Source organism: Herpailurus yagouaroundi, unplaced genomic scaffold, assembly GCF_014898765.1.
Source record: "Herpailurus yagouaroundi ecotype Mexico unplaced genomic scaffold, PumYag 142, whole genome shotgun sequence".
In the NCBI taxonomy this organism is placed as follows: Eukaryota; Metazoa; Chordata; class Mammalia; order Carnivora; family Felidae; genus Herpailurus; species Herpailurus yagouaroundi.
This window is the reverse complement of record NW_024412397.1, coordinates 13,298,293-13,310,799: the sequence shown is the minus strand read 5'-3', so window position 1 is coordinate 13,310,799 and position 12,507 is coordinate 13,298,293. Positions and strand designations below refer to the sequence as shown.

The 12,507-nt window shown below is 40.8% G+C and overlaps 1 protein-coding gene and 1 long non-coding RNA gene across 3 annotated transcripts in view; one reads left to right on the top strand and one right to left on the bottom strand.

The window, feature by feature from the left end:
* SERPINB7 (serpin family B member 7) overlaps positions 1-12,507 on the top strand; it is a 52,422-nt gene that overhangs the window by 6,797 nt on the left and 33,118 nt on the right. The window lies entirely within an intron of this gene.
* The window catches only part of LOC121032828 (uncharacterized), a 28,450-nt gene that overhangs the window by 8,379 nt on the left and 7,564 nt on the right, over positions 1-12,507 (bottom strand). For both annotated transcript variants that reach the window (XR_005791506.1, XR_005791505.1), the window contains exons 2-3: positions 2,726-2,839; positions 352-479 (exon numbers count right to left, since the gene is read on the bottom strand). This is a non-coding gene — a long non-coding RNA (uncharacterized LOC121032828). The remainder of the gene's footprint in view (positions 1-351; positions 480-2,725; positions 2,840-12,507) is intronic.

Below are 12,507 nucleotides of genomic sequence, written 5' to 3'. Positions count from 1 at the left end.
TTCAGGCACATTCATGAAAGACTGCATGTGCCAAGGATCTGATCTGCATGGTTTTCATTGGCATGGTTGTTGATTGGGTATCGTGGCTGTCTCAGCCAGTGCACATGGGGGTTGGTGCATGGAAGCAACTGGGCTTGTTCTCCAGCAGATCAGATATCTAAGAGGAAGTATTTTCCCTTGCAGTGGCATTTTCATCTCAAATTTTGCATCGATTCAATTGAATTAATCCTATATCTATGGAATATAAGAATATAATTCATTTTATCAATATTTAGTTAAAATTTAACTTTAATATGGTTGATGGCTTTCAACTAATTCAACATGGGAAACGCCACTTCTCGGAAAACTCACCAAAAAAGGAGATTGTTTAGTCCTCTCTTCTTTCTGTAATTTCATTTATGGAAGGACTATTGTTAGTTTCTACTAAGATAGAGGTTATTGTAGTTTTACAACAGACACAGGCATTGCCTTCATGGGGCCTAAAGTATAAAGGAGAGACAGACATTAAACAAATACACATATACATAGTTGTAAGCTCTTATAGCTTAAGAGCTATAGTTGTCAGCTCTAAAGGCATATAAGCAATGATGGTGGTTTGGACTAAGGTAGTCCAGGAAGAGATGATAAGAAGTGGATCGACCTGGGATAGGTTTTGGAGTAGGAGTTCACTGTAGGACTTGGCAATGGATTGCATAAGTATGGGGGAGATGGAGAATTCAAAGGTTACCCTCAAAATTGTGTGCTGAACAACTGGACTAATAGAAGTTCCATTTGCATAGAGAGAAGGGCTGAAAAGGAAGAACAGGTTTGGGGAAAGATCATGAGGGAAGATCATGAGATGCTTGTGAGATGTCCAGTAGACATTAGAATATAGGAATTAAAGGAGATCTTGGGTCTGGAGATGCAATTTTGGGAGTCCTCGGTGGTGGGTGACCATGGAAGTAATGGGAGTGGCTGAGATCTTCCAGAGAGAGGGTGGGAAGAGAGGACCAGCATTTACAGCAGGAAGCAAACAGGAGGATCCAGCAGAGGAGACTGAGGATGGGTAGAGGCTCCACTAGACTTTCATCCACCTCTGAAGATGTCCGAGGGGCAGGGGCACGCGCAGGAGACAGAGTGAGAGGCCTGAGTTTTGTTGACCCATTTGACCCTCACTTGTTCTGTGGTTTTGAGTATTTTCTCTCTTCACAACCAACTGCTATGAACACTTAACTTTTTAAAACAGATAGGTAAAATAAGGGCTCTATTAAACGTGGCCTCTCCAGGTATGAATATTTAGGAAGAGTCACTTAACATAATGACACATTTCACTATATTCAGTGGCACATTCTTGATTTATTTTTATGTATTTGACCATAAAACAAGAACTATATAAACATCATAACATTTTAAATTAAACATTGAATTACTCTCATGCCTATAATATTAGCAGATAATTGTGAATTAAGAGGCTGATAAGATATGTTTGAGGTTAGGTCATATCCTTACTTTCAGACTCCATCAGAAATAAAGGGAGGGGGGCCCAGCTACTATGGTCTAGTGTTAAACATATTCTATAACCTTGGGAATTGGGTGGATGAGGTTAGCCACAGACTCACTTTGTAATTATGGAAAGGAATAAAAGGATGGATAAAAGTCCAACTCCAGAAAGAGATTGAGCACCCTAACCAATATCACACAAATCTCTGCTTTTCATTATCAAAATATAGACATCATTTTTCTGAACTGCTACAGGGAATTGTTGAAATCTTTATGTCTTCTCTATGTAGCTTTGTGCTACAAACTTTCTTGCTGCTTATGTTTGAGATAGTCTAGTTTCAATATTGAAAAAAGTGGTAACTAATCCACTTCAAATTTATTAGTGGGTCTAAAAAAGGCCCACTCATAAATAATTTTATTTTAAAATAATCCTGGGGAAGTTACAGCCAAAACTAAATTTGGTAATGTTCCAATTCATCAGCTGCTTGACCTAAAGGATTATTACTTGTCCACATTTTAAGTAGTTGTTTTTTTTTTTTTCAACAATTTTTATTTATTTTTGGGACAGAGAGAGACAGAGCATGAACGGGGGAGGGGCAGAGAGAGAGGGAGACACAGAATCGGAAACAGGCTCCAGGCTCCGAGCCATCAGTCCAGAGCCTGACGCGGGGCTCGAACTCACGGACCGCGAGATCGTGACCTGGCTGAAGTCGGACGCGTAACCGACTGCGCCACCCAGGCGCCCCTAAGTAGTTGTTGTTAAGGTGTTAAGGGAATATAAAGCATTTATGTAGAGTACTTTAAATAACAGAAAGTCAGAGAAAGGTTAGGGGCTGGAGCTAGGAGAGTTGCAGGTGTTAGTGATAGCTTTGATTTGGGTTTAGTGAGACAGAAATTAGTGGCCATTGGGCAAAGAAGACTATAACTAGCTTCCTTTGTTAAAGATCGTGTCCTTGGAACATGCACTAAGTTATTTTACTAACATGCACTAAGTTATTTTACTAATTTTTGGCAACTTGAATTCTGTCGTCTCACCATGTCATGCTTTGGGACTTGGGAACATATTCCAGGCCAAGGAACCCAGAAAAGAACAAGTTTGACCTGTGTTTCTAAATGGGTCACTATAAAGAATTGCATTACGAAACAATTACAGTTGTGTAGTATTTCCCAAGTTATGAAAACAGAAACTGCATGCCATTTACGTGGTATGAACTGAATTGAAGGCAGGCCCAACAGTGAAACTTACCCAACCTTAAGGGTAAAAGAAAATTCTCCCAAGACTTGGACTCTTATGAGTGATGGATGATCTGACACGTTTGGGTGAATTGTTCTCCGTCACTTACAGCCTTGGTCCCAGGATCTGGAGTAGAATAATGTAAAAGCAGATGGGATTTGGTTATCTAACCTACGAAGATGCCACCTCTGTTCTTCTGCAGACTGTACCCCAGTGACACTGTTTTTGGATGTTTCACGAGACCAAATTTGTTTTCTGTCTGATTCATATTCAGGTAAACATGGAGTGACTGAATAGTCTGGCCCTTTGAAGGAAGTCAGGTCTCTGCTTGTTTGAGTTCTGTCTCTATCTCTTTCTACATCCCTTGTATGTTCTTTCCTGCTCCTTCCAAGCTGCTGATGGAAGTGTCCTGAGGAGCCTTCATACTAGTCTTCCAGGAGTGGCTGTCATCAGAGAAACAAGGCTAGTCTCCTTAAGGAACACATGACTCCATGTATTTTTAAAATCACAGACATTAATTCCACTATACTCTGTAGTGGGATGTTTTTCTTGAAAAATAATTCTAAAATTCTGTAGAAAATTTAAGTGAATTGAAAATAGTCAAGACTGTTTTGAAAGCGAGAAGCAATTGGAGGGACTTGCCTTAGCAAATACTGAAACACACTTTCATGAAACAGTTTTAATTCACTGCAAAGAAATGGACAGATGAATGGCATGGAATAGAATGCAGAAATAGACTTACATAGTTAAAACTTAGCTTGTGATGAATGGGACTCACCCAGATTTGGAGGGAAGAGAGTTTAAAGGAATACTAGTAGGATAATTGATCATTATTATTATTATTAAATAGTAGATCTTCATTTCATACCAAAAAATAACAGAAAGAAACAAAACAAACTAGCAGAAGACATGGGCAAGTAGATATTGAATCTCAGAGCACAGAGGGAATTTTTAAACATAAGAGCAGTGGAGGAAATCCCGTATTTTTAATTGCATAAACATTTAAAATAGGAGTGGGGAGGAGGGGAGGGATGTGTAGGCAGAGCACAGGATTTTTAGGGCAGTGAAACTGCTCCATATAATACTATATACTAGTGGCTATGTGTCATTATACATTTGTCCAACCCACAGAATATATAATAAGAGTGAACTCTAATATCGACTATAAACGTTGGGTGATTATGATGTGTCATTGTAGGTTCATCAGATGTAACAAATGTACCACTTAGGCGGGAGACATTGTTTGTGTGGGAAGCTAGCTATGAATGGGGGCAGGGTGTATATGGGAAATCTGGTTACCTGCCACTCAGTTTTGCCGTGAACCTAAAATTTCTCTTAAAAAAAAGTCCATTAAAAAAATTTCTTTTGTGTTTGAATTGCCTGGTCACGACTTTTCTACATTTTTTCCATCAAGTTTTTGGTCCTTTGCCCTTCACATTTAAGACTTCTTTACATATTCGAAGTATAGACCTTTTGTCTGTGGTGTATGTTGTTAATGTTCCTATAGCTTGACTTGGTTTTTGGTATTTTCTGACACGCATTAATTTTAATTTTTTAGTCACATTTATTAATCTTTTCTTTTACTGTCCCTGGATTTTTACAAAGCCTTTTTCTTCACAGAAGTTAAAGAGGAATTGACCAGTATTTTTTTTTTCTAGTACTTCCATGATTCAGTTTTTTACATTTAGATCCCTATCCATTTGGCGTTTTTTCCTATAGATGGGGTGAGATATGGATCTAATTTTATCTTTTTCTACATGACAACCCAGTTGTCCCAGAGTTGCTTATTTAAATGTCCGTCTTTATTCCATTGATTTGAGATGCTGCCTTTATCATATTCGGATTTTCCATAGGTATTTGGATGTAACTGCGGACGTTCTTTAATGTTTCTTTTATGCCTGCTACTTCATTGAATTCTTTAATTGTTTGATTTGCTCTTATTACTGATTACCTATGGCTGTCCAGCTATACTATTATAGCATCTAGAAAATACAGGTGATTTAACTTATTTTTTTCATCCACTCTTATTCTTCTGATTGAGTTCTCTTGTCTAAGGGAATTTGCTCCTACCTTCAGTGCAAAGCTGAGTAGTAGCAGAGATAGTGGACATCTTTTTTCTTCAGCATTTAAATTATTTTTTTTTTAATCACGAATGGGTATTAAGTTTTGTCAGTGGATTTTTCATCATATGTCCGGATCATCATAATATTTTTTCCTTAGATTTATTAATATGGTATATTATAGCAGTAAAGTTCCTAATATTGAGTTAACCTTGCCTTTCTGTAATAAATTCCACAAGGTATTGGCGTATTGTTTTCTTAATGTCGTATTGGATTCTATTTGCTAATATTTTGTTTAGAATTTCTGCATGAATATTTGTGATGTGTGGTATGTGTCCCCTCCCTGCCCTACTGTCTTCCTCTGGTTTAGGTATCAATGTTACACTTGCTTCAGGGAAGGAATTGGGATGTTCTCTTTCCTTTCAGTGTTCTAGAATAATGAGCACTGGGACTCTGGTCTTTGGAAGTTTGGTAGAATTCTACTGTCAAACCATCTGTACCTGATGTTTTTTTGTGGAGTCGTTCCTTCATAATGCTCTCTATTTCTCTAATGGAAATTGGTCTGTTTAAGTTTCTCAGCTCTAATCTGGTTTTAGTAATCTGTATTTCTTTAGGGAATTATCCAATTCATCTGGATTTTCCAGTGTATCTGCATTTATTTGTTTGTGTGTCTTCTATTTCTTACAAAAGTGTTTGAAACTGCTAGTTGTAGCATCTTCTAATAGCTGTTTTAAAATCCTCATTTGGGGCACCTGGTTGGCTCATTTGGTTAAGCATCTGACTTCGACTCAGGTCATGATCTCACAGCTCGTGAGTTCGAGCCTCGCGTCGAGCTCTGTGCTGACAGCTCAGAGCCTGGAGCCTGCTTTGGATTTGTGTCTCCCTCTCTCTGTCCCTCCCCACTCACACACTCTCTCTCTCTGTCTCTCAAAAATAAATAAATGTAAAAAATATTTTAAAAAAATAAATAAAAATAAAATCGTCGTTAGATAATTCCAACACCTGTATCATCTTGATGTTGAAATCTGTTAATTATCCTCTGTCATGTGAATTGGGATTTTTCGTGGATTTTGGTATGATGATGAATTTTGAATTGTATCCTAAACATTTTGAGTATTTTGTAAGGAGACTCTGGTTTCATTTCAGTCTTCTCTTTGGTAGGATTTAACACATTTATTATTACAAAGCATGTCCTGGCTCCCTTTGGTAGGCTGGGGTTTTAGTGTCAATTTAGTTGCCACAATCTTTGCGGTACTATTCTGATCTGCCCCACTTCTGCATTATCCAGAGGCCTGTGTGAAACTGCACCACAATTCCCTTCTCCCAGTGTTTGCTTTATTGATTCTGTTTGGTTTTACAGATGAGTGGAACAGGGGTGTGTGCCTGGGGCTTCATATACAAATTTGAAGGATCTTTTTTTTCCATCTCTTGCCTTTGTGTGATCCTTCTCAAACTGTCTAGTTGGGAGAGGAGGGGGCTACTTGTTTGTTGGTTATTGTATTCTTCATTTTCCTTCCTTCAGGGTGGTCAGAGTGGACAAGATCCCACCTCAAAGACTGTGTTCTCAGTGTAAATGGGAGGCAGTAGGGTTCTATTTTCTGTGGCTGCAGCCACCACCAGTGGCCAGACGTGTGACACTGTTTGCTTGAGGTAGGGTGGGGACGCTCACCGTGGTTTCACCCCACTGTCTCTGCCGCAACCAGGCCAAGGTGAGGGGGAGTTGGGGTGTTGCTTCCTTCATGACAGCTGCCTGTAATTGTTTGGGTGCGGTCTAAAGGGCTCTGTCCTGCCGGGCTACCCTCTTCCTAGACCTCTGGCTGGAGAGAACAGGCTTTCCTTCAAGATTTCTTTCCTGTCCCTGGTAGTACTTCCAAAGTATGGAACACAGGCTGGAATATATAGGAGAGTAAAGACCCAGCTGTGCCTCTAGTCCTGAGGTTCTAGCCTTTCTTCCTCCTTTTTTTCCCACCATTCACAGTCTCATGGCTTTTGTCCAGGGATTTTAGTTGTAATTCATAGGAAAAAATGGGGTGGGATATGTTTTTCCTATTCTGACTAGAACTGGAAACCAGTGTCGTCATTATTATTATTATTATTATTATTATTATTATTATTATTATTGTAATTTCAGTTTCTATTTTCCCTTTACCCGAGGAGTTAACAGGACGTTTACTATCTATGTAGAAGGGTCTTTTTGTGCTCTGTTTTTGTTCGTAAACTCTAGTTGTGCTGCGATGGGATCAGAAGGTGTTGTTTGCAGTACTCCCTTTGTTGAAGCCACTGATGGATGCTTTCTTTGTGAGCCAGTATATGGTCAAGTTCTATGAATTAGCCATGGGCATTTGAGAAGAGTGTATTCTCTGTTCTCAGGATATAAAATTCATACAGGTCCATTAGATTTACTCTGATGACTATGCTGTGTAAATATGTTAGCATCTTACCTTATTTTATTGCCATTTCTTTCTCTATCTCTCACACACACACGCGCGCCAAAGAATGTTACCACCCTTCACCAGAATAAAGGGGGATGATAGTCTCATGAAATGTAATCAGAGTGGGAGAGAAGCTGAACTTCCAAAAGATGTGCATGCACTTTGCATGGTGGGGAGGAGCGGTGGGTCCCCTGCCGTTAGGTGTTCCGTGGGCGGGGATACTGCAATCTTGAGTAAAACAGGAAGGGGTGAATGGAAAGTGGGGCATAATCGTGGTGAGGAAATATGTATTTGTGATACAGAGAAGGATATTTAGCTGCTGCTGTGAGTGAAAGTTTGGGGGTGGGAAGAGAGATCTAAAAAGGATCTAGGAGGGACTTTTTGTGTGGCAGGCTTTGCGAAGTCCTTAGAATGGTCTCTTGAAGGAAGCTAATAAATGGAGTGGGATATGTGTTTTCTTTGAATGTGACTTTTTCTTAGAGTTTATTTATTTTGAGAAAGAGAGGGAGAGAGAGAGCAGGAGCAGGGGAAGGGCATGGAGAGAGGGAAAGAGAGAAAATTGGGGTCCAATGTCACACCCGTGACATCATGACCTGAGCCAAAATCAAGAGTTGGATGCTTAACCTACAGAGCCGCCCTGGCGCCCCCAGAACCATGATGTTAAAGGATGAGGAAATAAAAGCTTATAGAAAAACTAAATACAAAGGTTTCCCCTGCTATCCTTTTGTAAGCTGAAATGGCCTCAAGCGAAGAAGAAGAAGAAGTGATTACTATTAATTTACATGGCAAATATTTGAGTATTCTCTGACCCCAAAATAACCCCTGTTAGGCTTTCCTGGTACCTTAAGGACACAGATGCACCAGTAAATGGAGACAAAGCCCAGATGCTCACACACACAGTTCAAAGGTCTGGGGCTTGCTGCTGAGACGCCTTGTGCGGTTCCCCGGAAGGAGCTGGGCAAGTACCACTCTCGCTGCTAGGTTAGCGCTGCCTCTACAGTGGCTCCTGCAAAACTCATTGTGTACCTTTTCTCATAAAAGAGAAACTCCTCTTTGGAATTATTTCCGTTAGACCTACTGATGCAGGTCTTTCCTTAAAAGCCAAGTGGCTTAACTTGGAGAAGTGGGGGATGTCTGTACATCAGTTATGTTCAACTTGACCACCAAAGTTGTTCAAAGCTTAATGAGTCTGCGGATTTCAAATCTTTATTTTTCATGAAAGTTAGGTGATATTCCAGTTGGGGTGAAAATATAATTCAGGAAATCAAATGGGGCCAATTATTGCATTTATTTGGGAAATTCACATTCTGAGATGGAAAAGTGGACTCTAATTTGCTTCTTAAGAAGCTAGAACTAAAAGAGTTCAAATAGGAAAGGTTACTAAGAAGCAACAGTGATGACTCAATTCTTTGGGAACTTACCGTTTATTATTCTGTTGTTTGTGACCATGACCCCAGTGCAAAATGACACGACAGAAATAAGTGGAAACCAATAAGGCCTCCAATATTTGAAATTCTCATGGGAAAAGATTGTAGGACGTTCCAATGACTGCATTCATTGAAATGTCGGAGGAGAATGCTCCATCACGGTATTTATGGCCAGGTGAGAGCTAAGCTCGTTCATTTCATAAATAAAAGGGGGAAGAAGAAAGTGGAGGAGGAAGAGCGAGAAGGGAAGATTGGGTAAATACTGACATGTAAATAAGAGATGTAGACTAATGGAATTCTTTTGTGCCCTGCCCATCTCGCAACAACAGAGAATACAAGAAATAAAAATAGACCTAGCATTCAAAGCATTTAGGATGAATTAACCATGACGCAATATGATATTAAGCCATGGAACTTGCTGCTGCAAGGTTTTACTCAAATAGATAACTTAGATTAGAGGATTAGATAGGGTACACACAGTTTATAATAAAATTTCAGTGTCTGCAATTCAGAACAAACGAATGAAACACCAAACAAAACGCAAATGACTTCAGCTTCCAGGGAGGGAGTGTCGTAATCTATTTTAAGATGTGTAGGAAATTTCCCTTAAGTAATGTTTTATTGCTGTGCTTTTTGATGGATTTTAATAATAACCTCCAAAACTAGTGCTGCTGAAGAAGAGGCAGAAGCGATGCAGTATGAATTCGTTGCTTTTCAAAGGAAGTGGCCATAGCTGTATTGTAACAGTTAAAAATTGTGTAAAGAGAAACTTCAGGGAGAAAAGGTGAAAACATCGTTACGTCAGTAAACAATTTAGTGTAGTGAGAGGACTAAGCGTTTTGGAGGTCTGCAAACTTCCTCCCAGTTTTCCTCCTACTCTCTCGCCTCTTGCTTCTGCCTTGGATACTTATTCGATCGAACTGAATCCTACCTAGCCCACCAACAAGAATTCAGCAAGCCCGTGGATTGCAAAACATAAACCTGAAATGACAGGTAGATCTTGATTAGACTATTTGCATACCTCAGAGTGTTCCCTGCCAACTCTAGGAGCTCACAGAGGAATATTTGATGCTGAAGAGGGTGACGATGATGGTTGTAGTAGAGGAAACAGTCAAAATACGGCAGCCTAGTCCTCAGGGGTCTCCTACAGGTCTCTGTCCCAGCTCTCAAACTTGACCTACACCTGAATGCTATAAGGGACCCAAACTGGTCTCTTTTCCCTTCAAGCAGTGAGGACATGAAATGTGTATTTTATCCTTTTTTTTTTTAACTTGATTTAATGGTGTACTATTGTTCTCTTCCTACCTAGACTGTCGTTCCAGTAGACATTTTAAATTGTTGTTGTTGTTGTTTTTAATATTTAAGAGAGACAGAGAAGACAGAATGTGAGTTGTTTAGGGGCAGAGAGAGAGAGACACTGAATCCGAAGCAGGCTCCAGGCTCCGAGCTGTCAGCATGGAGCCCGACGCGGGGCTCAAACTCACAAGCTGTGAGATCACGACCTGAGTCGAAGTCAGATGCTCAACCGACTGAGCCACCCAGGCACCCCTCCAATAGACATTTTAAAATTACATTTTATTGTTTCTGAAGCACATGCAGAGACAGAGAGAGAGAAAGTAGTCTAAAGCAAACCCTGTATCCACCAACCAGATTCAACAGATTCAACACGTGGCCAGTCTTGTTTCATCCCCACATCGTTCTGCCACATCGTGGGGTTATTTGGAAACAAATCCTTAATAAGGTGTCAATTTTAATGCTCAGGTCAGGTCTTTCCGATGCGAACATCCTCTCCCGGAGTAGCCTTCCTGCTTCTCTTCATTCTAAACACACAAGTTCAAAACCGGCATCGTCCATGCCGCAATCATGACAACTTCAGACTGCGAGGATCTCAGCCTCTGTCCACTTAGACTCTAAACTCTATACACTTAGACTGTGTATTATTTGTCAATGCCACTCCGTATCTCTCCTTCTTTGTATGCATTTTAATGTCCTTTCACCCTAAGTATACTGAAAAGTCCATGAGGACAGGGACTTCTTTTTTTACTCCCCGTATGTGCTTTTACCATGCCCCTTTTAGAATCTTACTATGGAAGGCACGTAATAAAGAGTTTTTGTTCTGTTCCTTGGGAAAGTCAGCACTAAGCCGTAGGCCAGTCCCCTTTCAGAGCACCCTTCTAGATTTGCACCCTCCAGTATGCCCTTCCCGTTAGTATTCTTTCACCACAGAAACTGTGTATTCTCAGCCCAACTACAGAGCTCTCTAATCAGAGTTCACAGCCTCCTCAACCCATACCTCATATAATCCTGAATTTATTCTGAGTACTTGCTACAAATTCTTCTCAATGGAAGCTGTTTACTCCCTATGAACTCCTTATCTGAGGCCAGGAGAAGAAGGTAGGAGGTTTACTCTGGCTCCCCACCATTATTTTCAGAGAATTTTTCTATCTTCTTGTATTGCCCTTTTGCCTTTCTCCCATCTGCCAGATTCTTAGTTACCCCCTTAGAACTCTAGAGGACTTTGGCATCTTAGTTACTGTTTTTGATTTTGCTTCCAAGCGTTCCTGGCTTGAACATTCACGTTGGTATGCCATCTAATATCTAGCCTCCTGTCTTCCTCAGCTGCCCATTTCTCTGAGCACATGTGGACCTTGTTATCTGCTGAAGAGGGTCCACTTCTGAAATTTTGAGCCCTTTACCCCAGTCACATGTACTGACCTTTGTGTGGCCCACATTCCCAATAAACATGCTTAGTAACATCTTGTCTTCCAGCATAGTGATGTGCATAATCTTATGTTCCATCATTTTTTTAATAAGCATTTAAAAAAATGTTTGTTTATTTGTGTATTTATTTATTTATTTTGAGAGAGGGAGAGAGCACACCCATGAATGGGGGAAGAACAGAGAGAGAGGGACAGAGAGACAAGGAGAGAATCCTAAGCAGGCTCCACTCTGTCACTGCAGAGCACAACGCAGGGCTTGATCCCATGAACTGTGAGATCATGACTGGTGCCTTAACCAAGAGTCGGATGCTTAACTGACTGAGCCACCCAGGTGCCCCACATTCCATCTTCTCTGTAGCCCGCCAAGGCTCACCATGCTCAGGGCAGTTACAGGAATTTCAGGTGGGAGCCCCATGTGTTGATGTCCGTGGTTCTGAAACAGTCTCTGCTCTGGGATATTGTGAAGACGGTCATGCTCTGTCTTTACTACGCTATGTCTAACCTGAACTTTGTGCTCCACCATTTCAACCACATTTTCATCAACACTAACTTTGAATCCACCTCATCTGCATTTAAAATTCAAAACCCAACCATTTTTTTTTCTCTGTGCTGCTCTTGGACTTCCTGCTGCTACTGCGGAGAAGTCACGCGACCTTGCTACTTAGCTCCTCTTCGGGTAATTTCTAGCCACAGCTGGTTGCCTGGACTTTGTAAGTCTCATTAGGGGTCTAGATCCTTGCTGTGCCTATCTTGTAAATGGAGAAATGTCTCAGGGATCCCTCCCAATGAGGTTTTAGTCTTCTTGCTCTGGACCCTTTGTCTGGTAATCTCAGTCATGGTTTTAGTTACCATCCCAGTGTCAAAGATTCCTAAATTCGCATCTGCATCGCCAACTGCCTCTTTCATAGACAGACCTGAATTTCCAAGTACTTTTTTTTTTTCCAGCTGGATGTCCTCTAGGCATCTCAAATTCAACATATCAAAAGCAGACCTTGTTACCTCTTCTTCTCCTGTCCCGCATACTCTTCCTGCTGGGTTCTTTGTCTCTGTTCATGACATCGTCCGTCACCTATCCAGGCCGCAGAGCCTACGGGGCCTCCAGCCCTTCGTGCCACCTCACTAGGTACTTGCCGGGCTATTCCGAGAGCACACTGT